We start from the raw sequence: 18,864 nt of genomic DNA, 5'->3' as shown, positions 1-18,864 counted from the left end.
TTCTGTGCCAGTCACTGTTCTCACAGGAATGATTGTTAGAACTACCGTTAGTCTAACAGGCTTATTGAAGGGCTGTGACCAGTTAACCTGTAGACTGAACTTGAGTTCTCCTGAGTGGCTGCTGAGTGCCTCAGCCTCATCCCTCAGTTTGCTTTTGTCTTCCCAGTCCTGAGAGATCCCTGCCTGTGGTCAGCAAGTCCAAGTGGTTGTTACTAAGAGTCAGCGAGTGGGTCCCTTATCTCTTGAGTGTCTGTCACTTTCCTTCTCCTCCTGACAGAAGGCTTGATTTTGACCCATGCTTTGAGGGAGATGCCTATCCAGGCTGGAATGTCATGGAGACAGCCCATGTGAGCAAAGGATTGCATCCCACATAGATGAGAAACCAGAGGCCAGGGAAGCTGATTCCCTTGCCTGAGGATGCTGTTTATCAAGGGGGAGAGCTCAGATGGGAGCAGGACCAGATGGCTCAGATGGGAAGCATCCTGCTCTGCTACTTTACTCTGCATCCCCTTCCCAGCAAGACTCATGGCAAGACTGTAGCTCAGTCTCATCTCCTCCTGGATTTACTTTGGACGCTTGAAAGAACTGTTCAGTCTTAGGAATGTTGCATTTCTTCTTGAGTGCCCAACATTTCGCAGAAGGTCCCGAGTCCATTGAGTTTGAAGTGAACTTGAGAGGGTTAGAGATGGCCCAGACCTCAGCAACCATTGCCTGGGATCTTGGGCCCTCTGGATTTTACATTTGAGGACTGGATTGTTCCACTTCCCTGTAAAGTAGACTCTTGTCAAGAGACTCCCGCCATCTGTTCCTGTCATTCTCAGAACACCCCCATTCTCTGATTCTAGAAGGAGAACAAGCCAGCTCTATGTGCAGGCTGAAAGCTTGGGCAGTTTTCTGTGCCACTATTAGCTAAGGGGTTATTCCAATTCTATAACTTAGCTGCTACCAGGGTCTATGGCAGACACAGAGAGCCTGCTTTCTTCTTTGCCTTTCTTGGGGGTCATTGAATCCTGCATTCATCTGATCTCCTATTGAATCTGCTCAGTGCCTCTGAAGCTGATTCTCATGAGTAGTACCCCTGAGATCTGCTCATTGACTAGAGGCCCGCGTAAGTAACTGTGAACGTATGCAAGGGTGACCTGACCCCTCCCCACTGTCTGTCTCTTAGTGCAGGGAAGCCCGGACTTTATTACACTTGCTTTGGAGGTTGTGACGGCTTTTCTGACAGGCTGAGACAGATGCACAGGAGACTGGGAAAGCATACCTCAGGGTGTGTCTGTGAGGAACTTTCCAGAGGCAATTAGAAGACAGCAGCTGAGGGACAGAGACCAGCCTGAATTTGGGCAAACTGTCTGATAGGCCATTGGCCTGAATAAAATAAAGGGAGAGAGAAGGAACGTCACCAGTGTATGTGTGCCCCACGTTTCCTTAGCTGGTAGGTCATTGCAGCTGGTTTTATCTGGGGACATCAGATTCTAGCTTTTGATGCAAACCCACACTTGCCTTTCTCTAGAGTGCTTCCAGGCCTGAAGCCTTGAATTGGAATGGTACCATCACACTGGCTTACTCTGTAGCCTTGGATTGGAATGGTACCATCACACTGGCTTACTCTGTAGCCTTGGATTGGAATGGAACCATCAGACTGGCTTACTCTAAGGCTTCTCGCTTGGCCTGAACAGCTACTGGGTTTTCTGGATCCACCATGTGGACAGCTATTGTGGAAGTGTTAAGCCTCCAATTGTGTAAACCAGTCCAATAAATCTATATGTTCACACACACACACACACATACAATGGTGCTCTTCTCTAGAGAACCCTGACTAATACAAATGTATATGACATACATATCCTTCTATTACCTAAAGGCACAGCACATGAATAGTAGGTATATGTTTATGAAGATTATACTACAAACACATAGTCTATAATTATATACAAATATATAACTACCTGCAATTATGAATAATAAAATATAACTTAAAATATGTTGTCCTTTTAAAGTTAGTATTTGCAGAAGGGGAAGTGAGAAAATGCTAACAGAAATGGAGTCCTCCCACAGACCAGCACATACAGCCCTGTGAGCGTGTAAGCCGCCTTCTGCCACACCCATCCATCTGTACATTCTGTTTTGAGAGAGTAATACTGTAGCATTGTAGCCTGGTAACCATTTGTGATACTGCAGCATAGTCATTGTTTGTATTATTTCAGTGTAGCTACCACCTGTAATATTGTAGCATGGCTATCATTTGTAAGCTACCTTTTAAATCCTACTCTATTGCAGTTAGCTTTTCATGTGAGCTGAATAGGGTTTTGTTTGTTTGAGAATTTCATACATGCCTATGATGCATTTTGCTAGTATGCCCATGGGTTTAGGGCTATCTACTGAAGTTTGCATAGTGTGTGTTGTTGTTGTTGTTTTAAAATATAGTGGTAAACACTTTTATCCACCATAGTTGGCTTTGGGGCTGTTTCCACCAGTCCTGTAATGACTGTACTTGCTGGCGCCTGCACAGTCATCTAAGGGTGGTGGTCAAGTGGGCTTCTTAAGGGGTTAGAATAGACTTTTAGTATGTTTGCTTCTGTCCTAACCTTTCCATCTTCCTTGAGAAGCAACAATCTAACAGGAGTGAAATCTTGTCTCCTGCTGGGTACAATTCCTCATAGAAATAGGAATTCTCTCCTGAAGATTTGTAACTTACACACTGCGACCTAGAAAGGGGCTTGAGGATGAGGGAGCACGTTGAGGTGCATGGCATTGAGTAGGACTCTGTTCACAGTTTGATTTTCTCAGTGATATGGCTTTTCTTTCTCTTCCTATTGTCCACTTGGGGCCATGTGACAAGTGTGTGAACTTGAGGCATGGCCAATCTAACAGCTAGGATTTCCAACGTAAATGCAGACTCTAGTGTTTAAAGGCTAACCTTTTTCTGTTTGGCATTCCTCCTTTGCTTTTGAAAATTGAGGAGTTGATACAAACTTCTTTGCTGGAAGAAGTCAAAATTAGAGGAGCTTTCTCAGTACAAGTGACACATGGTCTCCAGCTCTAGTGTCTCAGGAGTGTTTCTGGCTAGACAGGGGGGAGTCTGCAGCATTCAGCTCAAACTGGTTATCTTCCCATCATATTATCTCTGTTGGGCCTCATCCTATACTAGTTGAGAGACTAACCTACAAGGAAAAAAAAATCATCAAAGGCGGCACCCTCAGCAGTTTGTGGCACTATCTATCTTTCATTCACCTTGCTTTGCTGGAGAGTTCCAGGTAGGAGCCAAGAGCAGAAACATTTGGGAAACTAGCATCCTGCTGGAGATATTTACAAGGCATTGAGGGAGGTGATGCTTCATTCACAGAGCACAAGAGATTATCCCAAGAGTGCTCCAGGATCATCCCTCCCCAGAGGGAAGGATGCGCTGGTGACTGTCTCTTCAGGACAATTTATTCTGAGATACTTGCAGATGGTAGGCAACTGCAAACACAAATTTATAGAATTCTTTACACATGCTCATTATTCATCCCTACCTCAGAGGCAACGTCTGGGGTCTCTTGCAATGGCTCTAGCCTTTAAAATCACAACCAGGAGATTGGCTCTGTAGTAAACCATGTACCTCATTCAGAGTCTCCAAGTTACGTGTGTATTTGTGTGATTATTACACATGCATGCAGTTCTATGTCTTCACATGTATAGGACTGCTTGACCATCAACACAGTCAGTAAATAGCCTGGCCCCCAATCTAGGGTCTACAGTGTCAGTTGTATAGAGCTGTAGCTGACACCCTTCTGGCCTCTGTCTCTGACAATGTATATGGTTCCACAGCTCTCCAGCTCTCCCATTCTGTCACTTCAGGTCCATTCCCATGACTTCCTCAGTGCATAGTCCCCAGAGATGGCCTCTTCCCTCAGTGTCACTCTGCAGCCTCATGTAGGCTTGGTATACTGCTGAGCATGGCTCGACAATGTGCACATCTAATGTGGTTGGTTATCTGCCTGTTGCAGTGTCTATTGTAGATGCCAGACTATTGTCTCTGCTGTCTCCAGCCCGACCCAATGGGTTGACATTTCCTTCAAGTTTAGGTCTGTTTTACTTTTAGCCTAGTGTCAGATATAGTCCAGTGACTGTGTCTTTTAACCCTCACTGCTGGACGTGGCCCAGTGTGAAAACTGGGGTGATCTATGATCCTGAGCTGATTTCCTGGGAAGAGATCCTTGTGCCTCAGACTTTGAGGTCACTGCCCTGATCTTATGCTGTCTACCCCACAGTGTTCCATCGGTTTCACAGTATGCACTAGGGCAATCCTCATGCAATGTTCTTATCTCTCTGCAAATTTTTATCGCATAGAGATTGCACCATATGGCTTCAAAATTAACCTGTTTATTGAGTGCCTGTGGTAAGTGTGGGGCCCATGAGTTACGTGGGCAGAACAAGACAAGTAAATGGAGAGTCACAGAAGCACAAGTACAAGAGCTAAGGGTCCAGGTCAGGCTGTTGGGGTCACTGGGATTTTTATCTTGAACTTTATAAAAGGTGGGTATGTGTGTGTTGTGTGTCATGTGTGTACATGTGTATGTCTGTATGTGGTATATGTATGTGAAGTGTGTGATGTGTGCGCAAATGTATTTGTGGTATATGGTATGTGTTGTGTGTATCATGTGTGTGTGTCATGTGTTTGTCTGTATATGGCTTATGTGTGGTATGTGTAGTATGTTTGGTTTATGTATATGTATTTGTGGTATATGGTATTTGGTATGTGTTATGTGCGTATTTATGTGGCATGATGCTTACATGTGTGTGTATGTATATGTGGTGTATGTCATGTGGTGTTTGTATCTATGTGTGGTATGATGGCTTTCATGCATGTGTGCACATGTGTGTGTGTAAAGGTAAGCAAAGCACATGGTTCATTTTCTAATGTGTGTACCCTAGGATAAAAGACGGATAAGAGTCCTTTCACTACACCACATTCCCTTCTGCACATGACCAAGTGCCACATGCATAGATAATGCATTAAGGGTGTTCTGAAGAAAGAAGGGATGGAAGAACAAATGCAAAGCCACACGGTTGATGGCACACAAATCGGTGTCCTCCATGCCACTTTGAAGTTAGGCAGAGAGTCAGCAAGTCTTACCCGCACAGGCCCAGCAGACATTCTCGTCCCAGGAGCCTGGCTGTTCATTTCTACAACTACCCAACCTTTCTACCTTGACATGTGTGTGGCATGTGGCAGGAAATTTTATTTACAAAGCAGAAAGAAACCAAAAGCTGTCAGCCTTAGGGTGGTAGAGACTTTCTAAAGTCACACGACAACGTAACTGTACATTTCTAAGAAAAGCGGTGAGACTCCGGAGAATACAGAGGATCAATGCTACGCCTCCCTTAACATGATACTTTCTGCCGTATCAGGGCATCTTCAGCCTCAGTCAGGCTTTTTACTGGGGTGTGGTCCACAGTTGCTGCTTTCATATGGCCAGTGAGGTCCAGGGAAAGGTGAGAAGGTAAGAATGAAGCGTGGCTGCTCTAAAAAACCACGCTGGAAAAGCCCACTGTGGTTTGCCTGGATTGGCAGACCTCCACTGGTCCATAGCACACGGCTGCTCCAAAGTATCCATTTGGGTGGGCAGCACACAAGCTATGGTGGCTCTTTCATTCCCAACAGGTAGTAAGCAGAAGAGGAAAGAGAAAGGGGTGAGGGGGAGAATGAGGTGAGCTGGGAAACCAGAGATGAGGCAGGCTATTCTGCCCACAAGCCTGGCTGCTTTCCTATGTGGCATTTATAGAAACTGTTTGGGACCCCTGGCTGGACAGTGGAAGGAAGGTTTTGATAAAGGAGGGGCCTCCCTGTAGGAATCTGCAGTCGTCTTGCTTTTAGCAGCTAGATTTCGAGGCTGGCCCAGAGGGCATAGGCCTAGGCAATGCAGTGTGGTACACACAGGGACTTTGATGACTGTACATCCATCTCCCAGTGGCTACTTGGTGAGCCCACATGTGCTGTGCTTCCCCAGGAGAGGGTGTGACATGTCTTCATGCCATGGGTGGACAGATAACATTTTTGGAAGGGAGATGGAGGCAAGACTGGAATCTGGCTGTTTGTATCTCAAAAATCACAAAAGGACCAGGAAGAGAGTCCAGTCAGGAACAGGTTTGCTGTACAACTACGAGTCCCTGAGTTCTACACCCCCAGAAACCATTTAGACCTGTGAATCCCAACACAGGAGACAGGGGAATCCCCAGGCTTGTTGGCCAGCCAGTCTAGCCTAGTCTGTGAACTTTGGGTTCAGTGAGAGACTATCTAAAAATAAAATAAGTGGAAAGCAATTAAAGATGACTCCAGACAGACTCCAGACTCTGTCATCCATGTGTGCTCACATGCACACACACACATGTGCACACATGCACACAATGCTCTCTCTCCTTCTCCTCTCCATCTCTCTCTCTCTCTCTCTCTCTGTTTCTGTGTCTCTGTCATTCTCTGTCTGTCTCTATCTTTGTCTCTGTGTCTTCATCTCTGTCTGCCTGTCTGTCACTCTCATATTCAGTAAATACCCTATTCAGCTGTGTTGCAAAGCCACAAGGAAGTCAGCAACTGTCATCACCAAGATAAGCAACTTAGGGGTAGCCCAAGAATGCCTGGATCTCCTGATGTTTATTGTGCCAGGCCTCTGGGGACAGTGAGATTCACAGTGACACCTTCACCATTGGGCGGGATCCAATTCCTGCTTGCACACACAGCTCTACCCCACTGGTCTTCAGGCCAGAGACACCTATGTCAGGAATGAATGAGCATGTGTCATTCACATTATTATTATCTTCCTAGGGTTCAGACTGATACTCCAAGAGAGGGCTTCCCGCATGGGGTGAGGCTGACAGTATGACTAGGTTGCTTGGAAAGGCATTTTTGATGTGTGTGAGTAGAGCAGGGTATGACAAAAGGATGCACATGGCTGGGAAAATGGCCTCAGTGTTGCCACTCAAGACAGATGACCCGAGCTCAGATCCCCAGACCCCACATCAAACCAAGACATAGTCGCTCAAATGTCTGTATTCCCACTGTGCCCTACGAGGAACAGTAGAATTGACAGACACTTGAAGGCCAGGTAGCCTAGATTATATATGAAAGACACTCTGTCTCAAATGAGGCAGAAAGGTGAGACCTGACCTGTAGAGGCTGCCCTTTGACCTCTACACAGGTGGTGGCACTCATGTACCCTCCCATGAACGTATAAATACCTCATATCACACAAATACAAATGTATTAACAAATATGCTTTTTATATCACCACTTATACACATAATGGAATAGCAAAATCTATTTTACAAAAGGCAAGTCCTGTAAGTATAAAACCTGTCATTTAAACAATTCTACAAAAAAAAAAACAGTTGTAAATATCAGTTGAATTCACAGCTATCAAATAATTATTGTTTGGGAAGAAGAATTTCTGTTACTACTTAATAAGTATTTAAGTAGCAGTAACATTACATCCTGACTTGGTAGAAATTAAATGGCTTGAGGGGTATTCTGAATGGAATGGAAGCCATTCTATTTACTAAAAAAACACCCCAAACATGTATTATATTAAAATTATCCATATTTTCAAACATTGCGAGTAATTGAACAGTGTGTGATGTGTGGGTAGGTCATAAAATATATGGGAAATGTATACTTCTTACTCAATTTTGCTACAAAGTCCAGCTCTTAAAAATAGTCTATGGAAACACACACACACAGACACACACAGACACACACACACACACACAGAGAGAGAGAGAGAGAGAGAGAGAGAGAGAGAGAGAGAGAGTGTGTGTGTGTGTGTGTGTGTTAATCTAGCCTTCCAGAGACCATCGTGATTAAAAGAATCCACACACTGGCTACTTTGATTCGCCTTGTTTGCTATTTATTTTATAACTATCAGTGGGTTACAATGTTACAGTCCCTCCCTTCTTAAGTATCTGAGACATTGTGGTGGCTGTCCTGTCTTTACTGGTGTCTGGTCAGTACATGAGGAGATCTAAGCAGGAGGTGGACTGCAGGCACCAGGAAGCTCATACCCTGGCTAGTGCACAGACACAAAGGGGTGCCAAGAGCAAGGGTACAGACCCCAGTCCCTGTGCCCTGGATGGTCACCCTACACTGAGACTTCGTGTGGATGCTTTAGTGAAGGGGCCTGTTTGACCACAGAGAGCCTTGGGCAGGAAACACAGAAGAAAACTGGGCAATGACTATATCTGACTTCACCTTGCCCATCCTACAAATAAGCTGAGAACCCTGGCTGGGCCTTCTGTTTTCTTCATTAGTTTACCATTTAGCCACCTTAGAAAGACAGAGAGCGTGATGATCTAGATCTGTATCTCCTATTGCTTAATTCCTTTGTGACTGAGACCTGAACCGTGGGCTGGTACCAGGTTCGTGCAACAGATGCTTCCCCACAGGTGTCCCTGAGTTCCGGTGGGTGTCACATACTCCTTCATCTCCTACCCACCCTGGGTTGACCGACACCTAGTTCAGAGTTGAATCAATTGATCTTTGACAGCTAGGCTCACCTTCTCCCAAGTATGAGCCACAGTACATACTGTGTACTGTGGAAGTGTGTACTTATCCCCGAGAATGCAGCTCTGGAGTGAAAGAATGGCCCCTTTCCCATGCATGGCTGGGTTTGAGTATGGGGCTGGCAGTTACTGTTACTGTTTTGCCACAGTGGAAGAATTATGGATTCCAGCGCACCAGACATGAAGTTTCTGAGGTGTAGAATTAACCATCTCCGAAATCACTTGATCCCAAGACTTCTTAGACACATTGAATCCCGGCTATGTAATTAGCCTTTTGTCGCCAACTGCTGAGGATTCTGACTCTCGAGGAACTCGCTAGGGAGAGGACCAGCTAAAAATCCCACTCTTGGATAAGGAGTATGGTCAGGGTATCTTGTGCTCCATTTATTGTTTTGACTGGCCACGCCCCTCAGTGTAAATCAAAATTTGACTTTATGACAACACAGAAAAGACAGAATTGTAAGAAGGAGTCAGTTTGGGCTTTGTTTGTTTTCATAGTCTCTTAGATAAAAGCCCTGAGGTAACACAGATCAATATAAATGAAAGTTTAGTATGCACCACAAGCTTCCAGGTGGCAGGGACGAGGGCTGTATGGTTGCTTTCTCCTCTGTCATTAATGCTGGCTGCTGGCTTGCCATGCAGGGCGACCGGCCATATGAGCTGAGCTTAAGCTCTAATTCCAGGGCTGAACACTTCCTGCCCAATTAATTATAGCAGCACAGGCTATGTGGAAATCAAACTCAGAATCAGGTCACGAAGCCTGAAGATTTTGTCATTGCGCCTTTAAGTTTTATAGGAATGTATCTGAACCAACAGATTGCAAATTAGAACCGACATTAGTTCCTGGCAAGGTTTTTTAAAGAATATGCAAGAAGGAGTCATCATGTGGTCACCAAATCCTCATTTCCACAGAGACATCAACAGGGCCGTTCACTGTGTGTGAGTGGGCTTTACTAAGGCTGTTGCTGCTCACACAGCAGAGTGTATGGGGTCTGGGCCTGACAGCAAGGTGGGACTGGGCTTTCTTGGGAGTACTTTCATTCTGGGTCCTTCTTTCCTGGTGAACTTGTTATATTTTAACCCCACTTAAAATTAATGCCCATTAACATAGAGCGCGTCAGTGGAGTGATCAGCCACAAAAGGGATGTCTATATCAGCCATCCTCAAAGGCTCAGATACCGCCTTGGAAGGGAGGAGACAAAGACTGTATGAGCCCGAGGTTGGGGAGGAGCAAAGAAAAACCGTGTACAATGAGACCTCCGTGTTTACAAACTTGCAGCAGCCATGGCTGCCTGCACAAGATCAAGCCAGCCAACACTCTAGCATGGAGGGCAAAGGAGTTCAATAGCCTCTGCCCATAGCTGAGACCACAGTGAGGCTCTGGCCTCTGGGGGTGGGGGAGGGGAGAGAGAGAGAGAGTCAGTTTTCTTTAAGAGTATAGCCCCTGGTAGGTTGACCATGCTCTGGTAGATGTCCCCCATTGGATGTCCCCACACCCATGAATAGCACAGATTAGACTCAGTGGTTATTGAAAAAAAAAAAGGGCGTGAAGTAGAAGGGGATGGAACAGAACAGCTAAGAGAAGGATCTCTCTCCCTCTCTCTCTCTCTCTCTCCCCCTCTCCCTCTCCCTCTCTCTCTCTCTGAGAGAGAAATCAAAATACATTAAAGAATTAATAAAATTGTATTTTAAAAAAGGAAAAGGAAAAAGTGTAACACCCCAAATAGAAATGGAAGAAGACCCGATAGTCAGAGCAGAGACATCTGAGTGGGATGGGAAAGATGCCTCAGTGTGCTCACAGCCATGGTTTAAGCTCTAAGAGTCTTGGCTTGTGGTGGTCACTGCTCTGCTTCTGCCTGCACTGCACGCTGGCACATTGCATTTTTTGAGGACAATCCTGTGGGAAGCAGTGGCATGAGACTCTGACCCACGTCACGAAGGACTGACTGGCCAGCACTGGTGTCCCCTACCCTGCGCTGTTTCTCTGGAGAAACCGCAGCCTGAACCATGAACAATTGCAAACGACTTTTCTTGTGAAAGTGTCTGGCCTTTGTGCGGATCATGAAGTACAGCAGGACTTCAGATTTCTCGTATCTTCTTGTCTTATTCTCAAGTTATTTTTTTATCATTATAACATTTTAGCCTGAAGTTTTGTCTTTTTCAAAGACTTATATATGCCTTTGTATATCTTTGCTCCACAAAGATAAGGTGTTTTGCCTTTGTGTATCTTTGGTCCTCATGCATGCAGTACTTGCAAATGTCAGAAGAGGGCACTAGATACCCTAGTACTGGACTTCTAGTTGATTGTGAGCCCTGTGGGTTTTGGAAACCAAGGCCCCAGGTCCTCTTACTACAAGAGCAGTCAGTGCTCTTAACCACTAAACCATCTCTCTGGCCATTTGTTTTGTTTTCTAAAGTGCCACAGTCACAAGAAGGGCCCCTTGCTGACCTGAAGTTGTCACCAGCAGCAGCCTTGCACCTGTAGGATCTGGAACTTGGACGAGGCTCTGGAAGCCAGGCTCCACAGTGGCCTGGGTTACCACACTTGTGTAGTATTGCACTTCGTGCTGATATGTCTTTGTTTTGTAAAAAGAAGTGGTTCTGGACACATGCTAATTGTTCGTTTTCATAGTGGAGTCCCACACTCTTTGTAAAGCCCCCTTGGGTTGATTACTAAGTATCTCGATGGTGCTTTGATTTGGCTGGAAGCAAAACACGTGTCGGGGCTATAGCTCCGTCTGCATGGTGGGACTAGCTGAATAGCTGTCACTCTCCCAGTGTCATCTTTGCTCTAGAATTCAGTCTCTCAAACAAACCAGTTGCTTCAAGGGATTTGGGAAGCCCATATTATGCAAATTCCCTTCCAAACCCAGGTTTCTAGTTTTTAAACACACTTAGATTCCTCTCTGTGGCTGTTTCTCTGGCTTCTACGCTGCAGTGCAGAACCTTTGTGGGAGAGCAACCTTGTTGGGATTTGTGCACCTAAAGTAACAAGCAATACTTCCTTACGCTGACGGAGTTGTGGTTTGGGAAAGGAAAGACTGGCCTGGGATGTTTCTCAGCTTTATAGCAACTTCTCTAGAGTGACCCTGTCAGCCCATATGTATAATAATATTTGTAACGTTTCTGGGAAGTGGTCACCTATCTCCTGTTTATCTGGGTATCTCTTCTGAGCTGGGGAAATATCTGGAAAAAATGGGGACATTTGGAAGGGTGAATGTGAATCCCCTCAAGTGGAGGATGCTCAGAAAGACAAAAATCCTGTTGTGAAATGTCTTCCTGATGTTCCAAGGAGCTGTGCCCAGCATCACAACCCCAGAAGACTTGGAGGGCAACTCTGAGATGTGGGTGCACCCAGAAGGAAGGACTGTGTGTTTCTAAGTTAGTTTAGCTCATTGGTGACATCATAAGATCACTGTCACCTAGGCAATGGAATGTGTTGCTATGGGGACAACAAGCTGTGTGATCGCACAGCTTCCAAACACAGACAGTGGGAAGCCTCCCCTTCCTGTGTACTGCAAGCTGCATGGGTGTATATGGGGGGCGGGGGTTGGATTAAAAGCCTGGCATTTTAACTCTGTTAATGCAGATGTTCGGAGATAATGGTGTGGAGTGCTTACATACTCTGAATTTTGAAATCTTTGGAACCCACAGCAGTCTAATGAGGTGAGCGTGTGTTACAGGAAGATACACAGTGCAGTTGCAGAACTGCAGGAAGTGTCCAGTGCAGGGTGGGAAAGCACACCTTAGGTGCATTTTCTGTTGGGTTAAGACATTGGTGCCAGTGTTGCATGGTCCTGTCATGGATTCTGTCAGCCTCCATCCCATCTCTAGGGAGCTCTTAATGTTATCCTGTGGCTTACTGACTCTCTTGTCACCTTTATCACACAGCCCCAGCCATGTTCCAAGTGCTGTAGCCTCTAATAACTGCTCATATGTCAACACACAAGTACCCATACATACATCTGCATGCCTATGTATACATACAGTCAATTCATGCTGAACACACTAAATGAGTCCACAGGGTTAGACACTTGTCATCTTCTGCTCTTGCTTTGGGCACTGATCAACACTGTTTTACTGCTTCTGTTTAAGGAGGCCTCAGTGAATACCTGCTATTGATTCCTCAATACAGAGCTCACACCACTAGCATGTACTCAACAACGATAGCATCACTATATGATAGCATCACCATCACTATGACATCACCATCACTATAGCATCATCATCACTATGATATCACTATCACTATGATATCACTATCACTATAACATCACTATGGCATCACCATCACTATGGTATCACCATCACTATGACATCATTGTAACATCACCATCACTGTTATCATCACTATAGCCAAGACTCACTATCATTAACCATAACTGTGGTGACAAAACCATCACCACAACCAACAATATCACAAACCATTATTACTATCACCATCACCATCCATCTCCACCATCATCATCACCATCACCAACCATCTCCATCATCATCATCACCATTACCATCCATCTTCACCATCATCATCACCATCACCATCCATCTCCACCATCATCATCACCATCCATCTTCACCATCATCATCACCATCACCAACCATCTCCATCATCATCATCACCATCACCATCCATCTCCACCATCATCATCACCATCACCATCCATCTCCACCATCATCATCACCATCACCAACCATCTCCATCATCATCATCACCATTACCATCCATCTCCATCATCATCATCACCATTGCCATCCATCTCCATCATCATCATCACCATCACCATCCATCTCCATCATCATCACCATCTCTGCTTAGAGGCTTCAGAGTAAACACACCAACAAAAAAAAATGTGGGTTCAGTCAAGAAAGTGGACTGTAGTCTCAGTGGATGCAACCAAGATTCCAAGATTCCAATTTTCCACCATTGAGCCCACATAGTCAGGTGTGCTGGATGCTGCTGTGACGTTTGTAGTTATGTAGTGTGTAGTTATGGCTATAAAGTCCATAAATAATAAGGCCTGCCTACATGTCTGTACATGTGTGTGTGTGCATTTCCATAGCCTACCTACATGTAGGTATACATGCATGTGTGCATTTTCATAGCACATCTACATGTGTGTACATGTGTTTATAAGTGGGTGTGCAATTCATAGTCTTCCTACATGTATGTACATGTGTGTGTGTTTTCATAGCACATCTACATGTGTATGCATGAATGTGTGCATTTTTATAGCTCACCTACATGTGTGTATGTGTACATACATGTGTATGTATGTGTACATGTGTGTACATGCATGTGTGCATTTCCATAGCTCACCCACATGTGTCTACAATGTGTCTGTATGTGTGTGCGTGCACGCACATTTCATAGCTTATCTACATGTGTGGACTATATTTCCATAGTCTACCTACATGTATATACATGTATGTGTGCATTTTCATAGCGTATCTACATGTGTTGTGCATGCATTTTCACAGTACATCTGTGTGTGTGTGTGTGCATTTTCATAGCCACATGAAAATCTAGTGAAGATTCTTGATCTCAAACACACATTCCCAACCCCAAAGGCTGCCTGTCCCCATGGCCCAGAGATGATCCCCTGGGCATGCCAAGCACGTGTTCCGTCCACCTTCCCCTCCACCAGGGTGCATGCTCCTCTGGTGTGTGGAAACAATGTCTCCTGGCAGGATAAGGACCTCAGAGGCAGAAGCTCACCCAGCTCTCAGCTCCTGTGGATAGTCAGACACGAGTGCTGTCTGGAGGAAAAGGTCCTTGCCCGCAGCGCTGGCTGCCCAGCTACGATGTAGAAGACAAGGTACAGGATAGACCTCAAGTTAGGAAAACAAACTTTGGGAACAGCTTGAGTGTCAAGAGAGGATCTGGGCTCCATCAACTGAAGGAGATGCTTTGTTTAGGGAGATGCCAGTGTGCCTGAGGCTTGGTTATTGTTTTGAGCGATGTGGCTCTGAGACACTCGGTCTCCTCACAGAGTGGCCATGTGCTGCTTGTTCTTGATGCAAGGGCTTAGCAGTACCACATGTGCATCTGCATGCTCTTCAGTACAGAATAAGCTAGACATAATAAGTCAGTCTTTTGGAGACCATGATGATGTCTTATGTTGCTAGTTTGAATTTTTAAAATCTGTACGGTTTTTTAATTATAATAACAGCATTACAGTTCTTGAAAATTCTTTTCATAACATACTACAGACATAATGATTAGATGTGATTTTTTTGTTTTTTGTTTGTTTCAGTAACTGAAGAAACAAAGATTATTGGTCATTACTTGGTAGCCTGTTCTGGGTGCTGTGCCAAGGTAAAGCTGTACCACTTCTGAGAGTATTTATAATATTCTGAGAACATCCTTGCAAGAGGAGTGGTAGGATGTCCATTTCTCGGATGCTGAAATGCAGACTCAGAATAGCTAGGGTGCATCTGAGCCACGGTTCAGACCCTGGTGTGCCCAGTCACAAAACTCAAGTCTTTTTCTTTGGCTGTGTGACAGTCTAAATGTAAGTTGGATTTGTATCTAGATAATTTGTTAAGTGTGTGTATAGTTATAGGAGTTTCTATTATTGGTGGTGGGAAAAATAAGGAGAAGCGACCACTAATAATTACCTCCTTCTCAGAAACAAAATAGACTTCTCTAAAGATGTTGTTAAAGAGAGTACTAAGAAAAAGCTCCCAGGCTCCATCACCAGATGCCATTCACCAGGCATCTGCTGTTTCTATCCCCTTCTCCTGAGGAGGAGAAATCCTGACTCCCGTGTGCACCGCCAAGAACAGCCTCATAGGCAAACTCAAATGTCCACTTTTTACATCATGTTAGAGATGACGCCCAGCTAGATAGACCTGAGAAAACAGACTGTGGAGCACTCTCCTCAGAGGAGTGCTCTATGATTGCCAAGACAAAAATAGAGTCCATCAACAGGACCATGCTCAACCAACCCCCCTGATGCGGTCAACCCTGAGTGTTTGCCTCAGCCTTCCCTAGACCTGGCTCTCAGGAAGCAATGATGTGGTTTCTGAAGAATGACATAGCAAGCAGACTGTCCACTTTTCTACATTAACCACTGACTTGAAACTCAACAGCCAACACCCAAAGGGCTCCTTGTTCAAAATATAAAAAGTATAACCCAAAGGAACTGTCAACTCATCTCTGATGTTGCTCGATTGCTTATTAAGTCTGAGTGTATAACAGTCATGGCAGGACCTGCAACGTTGACATTGGATGTTGCAAAGATATAATTTTAAGAAGATAAATGCATGCTCCAGGGATTTTAAAGGATATTGGAAAGGCATGGAGCTATAGATCATAAAGACTATGAATAAAGGAGGGAGACTGGAAGGGAGGCTCTGTGTGCCCACTGGATGGCAGGAGGCAATTTCTCTCAATTCATTTCAATCTGAAGCCTTTCCAGTGGCTGCTTGCGGGCCACCTGACAGGATATTGCCCAGGCTGTGAATTGGTGAGTGTCATTACAGAGGTCAATGGGGGTTGTAGTGACCTTCAGGGAACATTGCATGGATTTAGTCAGAGACTGGCACGGGGCTAGGCTAGGCTAGGCTGCTGGTCTGTCCATACACAGGCAAATCACTTCTGAAATAGCTCCCTCTGGACAGGCCACTAAATCCATGGGATAAATACCCCAAATCCATCATGAAAGTCTGAGGACCGTGCCCAAAGGTGACCTCACACTGGGGAAAGGGAGTATAAATATTTATGCAACCCTAGAGGGTATGATGGGATTAAATACCTAAGATGTAGTTATTATGTTATTAGTTTACTCTATTAGTTGGGCTAACTGTTGCCCCAAATTGTTAAGTAAGTAGTCATTTTTATCTTTTAAATAGGACAAGTACTACAAGAAATGATGTGAAGGGAAACTTGGAAATATTGGTTTTGTTCTGAGGTGTTGCTTTTGGTCGGATGCACACTGGGTTCGTGGATATGCGAGCACTAGTTTGCCTTGCGAATCTTCCACAGAAAAAGTACTGGACTTAGTCAATCTGTCAGGGATTTGGCTAGCGGCAGTGTGGCTCTTGGATGAGCAATCAAAACATTCTCATCTATGCATCAGAGGGTGCAAGCTTACCACCCCACTATTTGCTCCTGGACACTGACTTCTGACTTCCTGACTTGGTGGCCACGTCACCTCTTCTGTCACCAGCATTTCGGTGGCCTTGCAGCACTTTGCTGAAACTTGCATCCACTGGTCTGTTCATCTCATGCTGTCCCACAAGCTGTGATTACTTCACTGCCTCACAGCCTCCATTAGTCCTTCATCACATGTTTGCTAAGTTCATGGTAGACATGCTCCTGACCATGATAGGCAAAGTTGAGAAGCTTGCTGGAATCACAGGGGGCTGTTCATTCCAGGAGAGAAAGGAGAACAGAAACAAGATAAATACATGTCGGATTTATCAGCAGAGGTGGGACAAAGATTCACTACAGGGGATCTGGGGGTGGGAGGGGGAGGGCAGGAACCTAAGCTGTGCAGAAGGAAGGGGGTGAAGGAAGGGCTCTGTAGGGAGGGCAGAAGCCAAGGACACAGAGAGAACCACTGGCCTTGACAGATGAAGAAGACTTGGAGAGCCAGGAAGGCTGGAGATGCCAAAGAGGAACAGGGAGTCTAGAGTTCTCAGCTTGCATTCTGAGTGAGGAAGGAAACCAAGAGAGGGGCCGTTGTCAGTCTCGGGGAGCTCCTGCATAAAGCCAGCAGGACCCAGCCCCAGAGAGGAGCCATCTGTTTTCTGATGCTGGCACCTGGAGCTAGCCGTCTGGCCAGTTAAACTTCCAAACTGTTTCTGAACATCCTTGCAGTGGTACCTCAGATGATACCTCAGATGATACCTCAGATACCTCTGAGAACAACGGGATTCATTGCCCCCTGAATCTGTGTTCTAAGGAAGCCAGGAGCCCACTTCTCCTTCCCATGTTTCCTTAAGCTAGAACATCTAAGGCTACACACAGCAACCAAGCTGTGAGACCCCATCACAAATGATCTCCACTACGTAGTAGCCAAGAAGCCTTCAGGTCCTGGATGGGAAAAACCTCAGTGAAAGTCAGTAGAAAATTATTGGGCAGAAGACCCCACTTGGGATTGCTTGAGCTGTCCAGATAAGGTCAAGTTTCCAAAAGAGTGACCATCTGAGGAGGCAGAGGAGTAAGTAATACCACTTGCCTGTTGTCCCATTGTGCCAGAGGCCATGGTCACTGGCTTGGACTGTGATCGTGAGGTTAATTATTTTACCTCCCTTGGTCACAATTGTCTCACTTGTAAAAGTATATGACTGGGTTTGGCCAGTCTGAGAGGTGATTAGACGGTGGTGAAGCTGGGGCATGACCGTGAGCGTGGCAGGGCCTCTTGCTTTACTGAAGAGCTTATCTTACATGACATGAAGCTCCTGACTATCTAAGAAAAAATAGTAGAGAGGTGGTCTATATAGGGTGTGTGTGCTTGCATGGGTGTGTATTGGTGTGTGTTTGTGTACATGTGTGTAATGTACATATGCATATGTCAATGTATTTAGGGACTGCTGAGTTCACTCTGGGAATTGGGCCCGGGGGCAGGGAGGCTGTAGAAGCAGGCTAGATCCTGTGTTTCTATACTCTCCCCTCTGAATTGTCACACCTGGCTCCTCAAGGGTTAAGGTGGGGATAAAGGTCTGCTCTGTTTTCCCACTTGTCAATGACTGCACAGTGGCCAGGGCCTACAGTATTGTCTCTGTGAATAAGAAGAGAAGCCCCTCTCCATTACTTCATCTGGATCGCAGCATTAACTGTCTCAGTGACCTTAACGATAGTGATATGCTGGCTGGTTCAGGGAACACTATGAAGTCAGCACTATTTTTACCCAAGAATCTGCCCTAAGGATCCAGGTTCGCTGCACGGGATGAAGTGGCTTGTCCTTATAAGGCATGCAGAACACTTGGCTTTGAGACTGTGGCTTGGGAAAAGGGGGAGATTTCCCCTTTAACCTTTATTCTGTTACCAAGGTGACCACACTGACCTGAAGAGGAAGGGGTTCAACTCAGTCTTCCATATTCTCCAACAAGTGTGCTTGCACACAGAGGGAGGGGGGACAGATGGGGCAGACCTGCTGGGTGGATGTCTTCAGTATTTTAGAAAGAGCTCAGCTTCCACATGTCTCTAGACCAGAGGCATATATCCCAGAAGTCCCTTTACAGCCCCATCTGTCCATTAAAGCGATGCAGAACTGCAGAGGCTGAGGGGTACAGGAAGTTGTCAGCACATTTGTGGGAATACTATTACTTAGTACCATGATCTCCTTACTCTTGCCCACATGACCTGTCTGATGTGTGTGT

The 18,864-nt window shown here is 45.4% G+C and overlaps 1 protein-coding gene across 3 annotated transcripts in view; it reads left to right on the top strand.

Annotated features, from left to right (window-relative positions):
- Pde10a (phosphodiesterase 10A) overlaps positions 1-18,864 on the top strand; it is a 446,975-nt gene that overhangs the window by 42,755 nt on the left and 385,356 nt on the right. The gene's annotated exons all lie outside the window — the stretch shown is intronic.

This window comes from Mus caroli, chromosome 17, assembly GCF_900094665.2.
Source record: "Mus caroli chromosome 17, CAROLI_EIJ_v1.1, whole genome shotgun sequence".
Lineage (NCBI taxonomy): Eukaryota > Metazoa > Chordata > Mammalia > Rodentia > Muridae > Mus > Mus caroli.
This window is presented reverse-complemented; position numbering and strand designations above follow the sequence as displayed.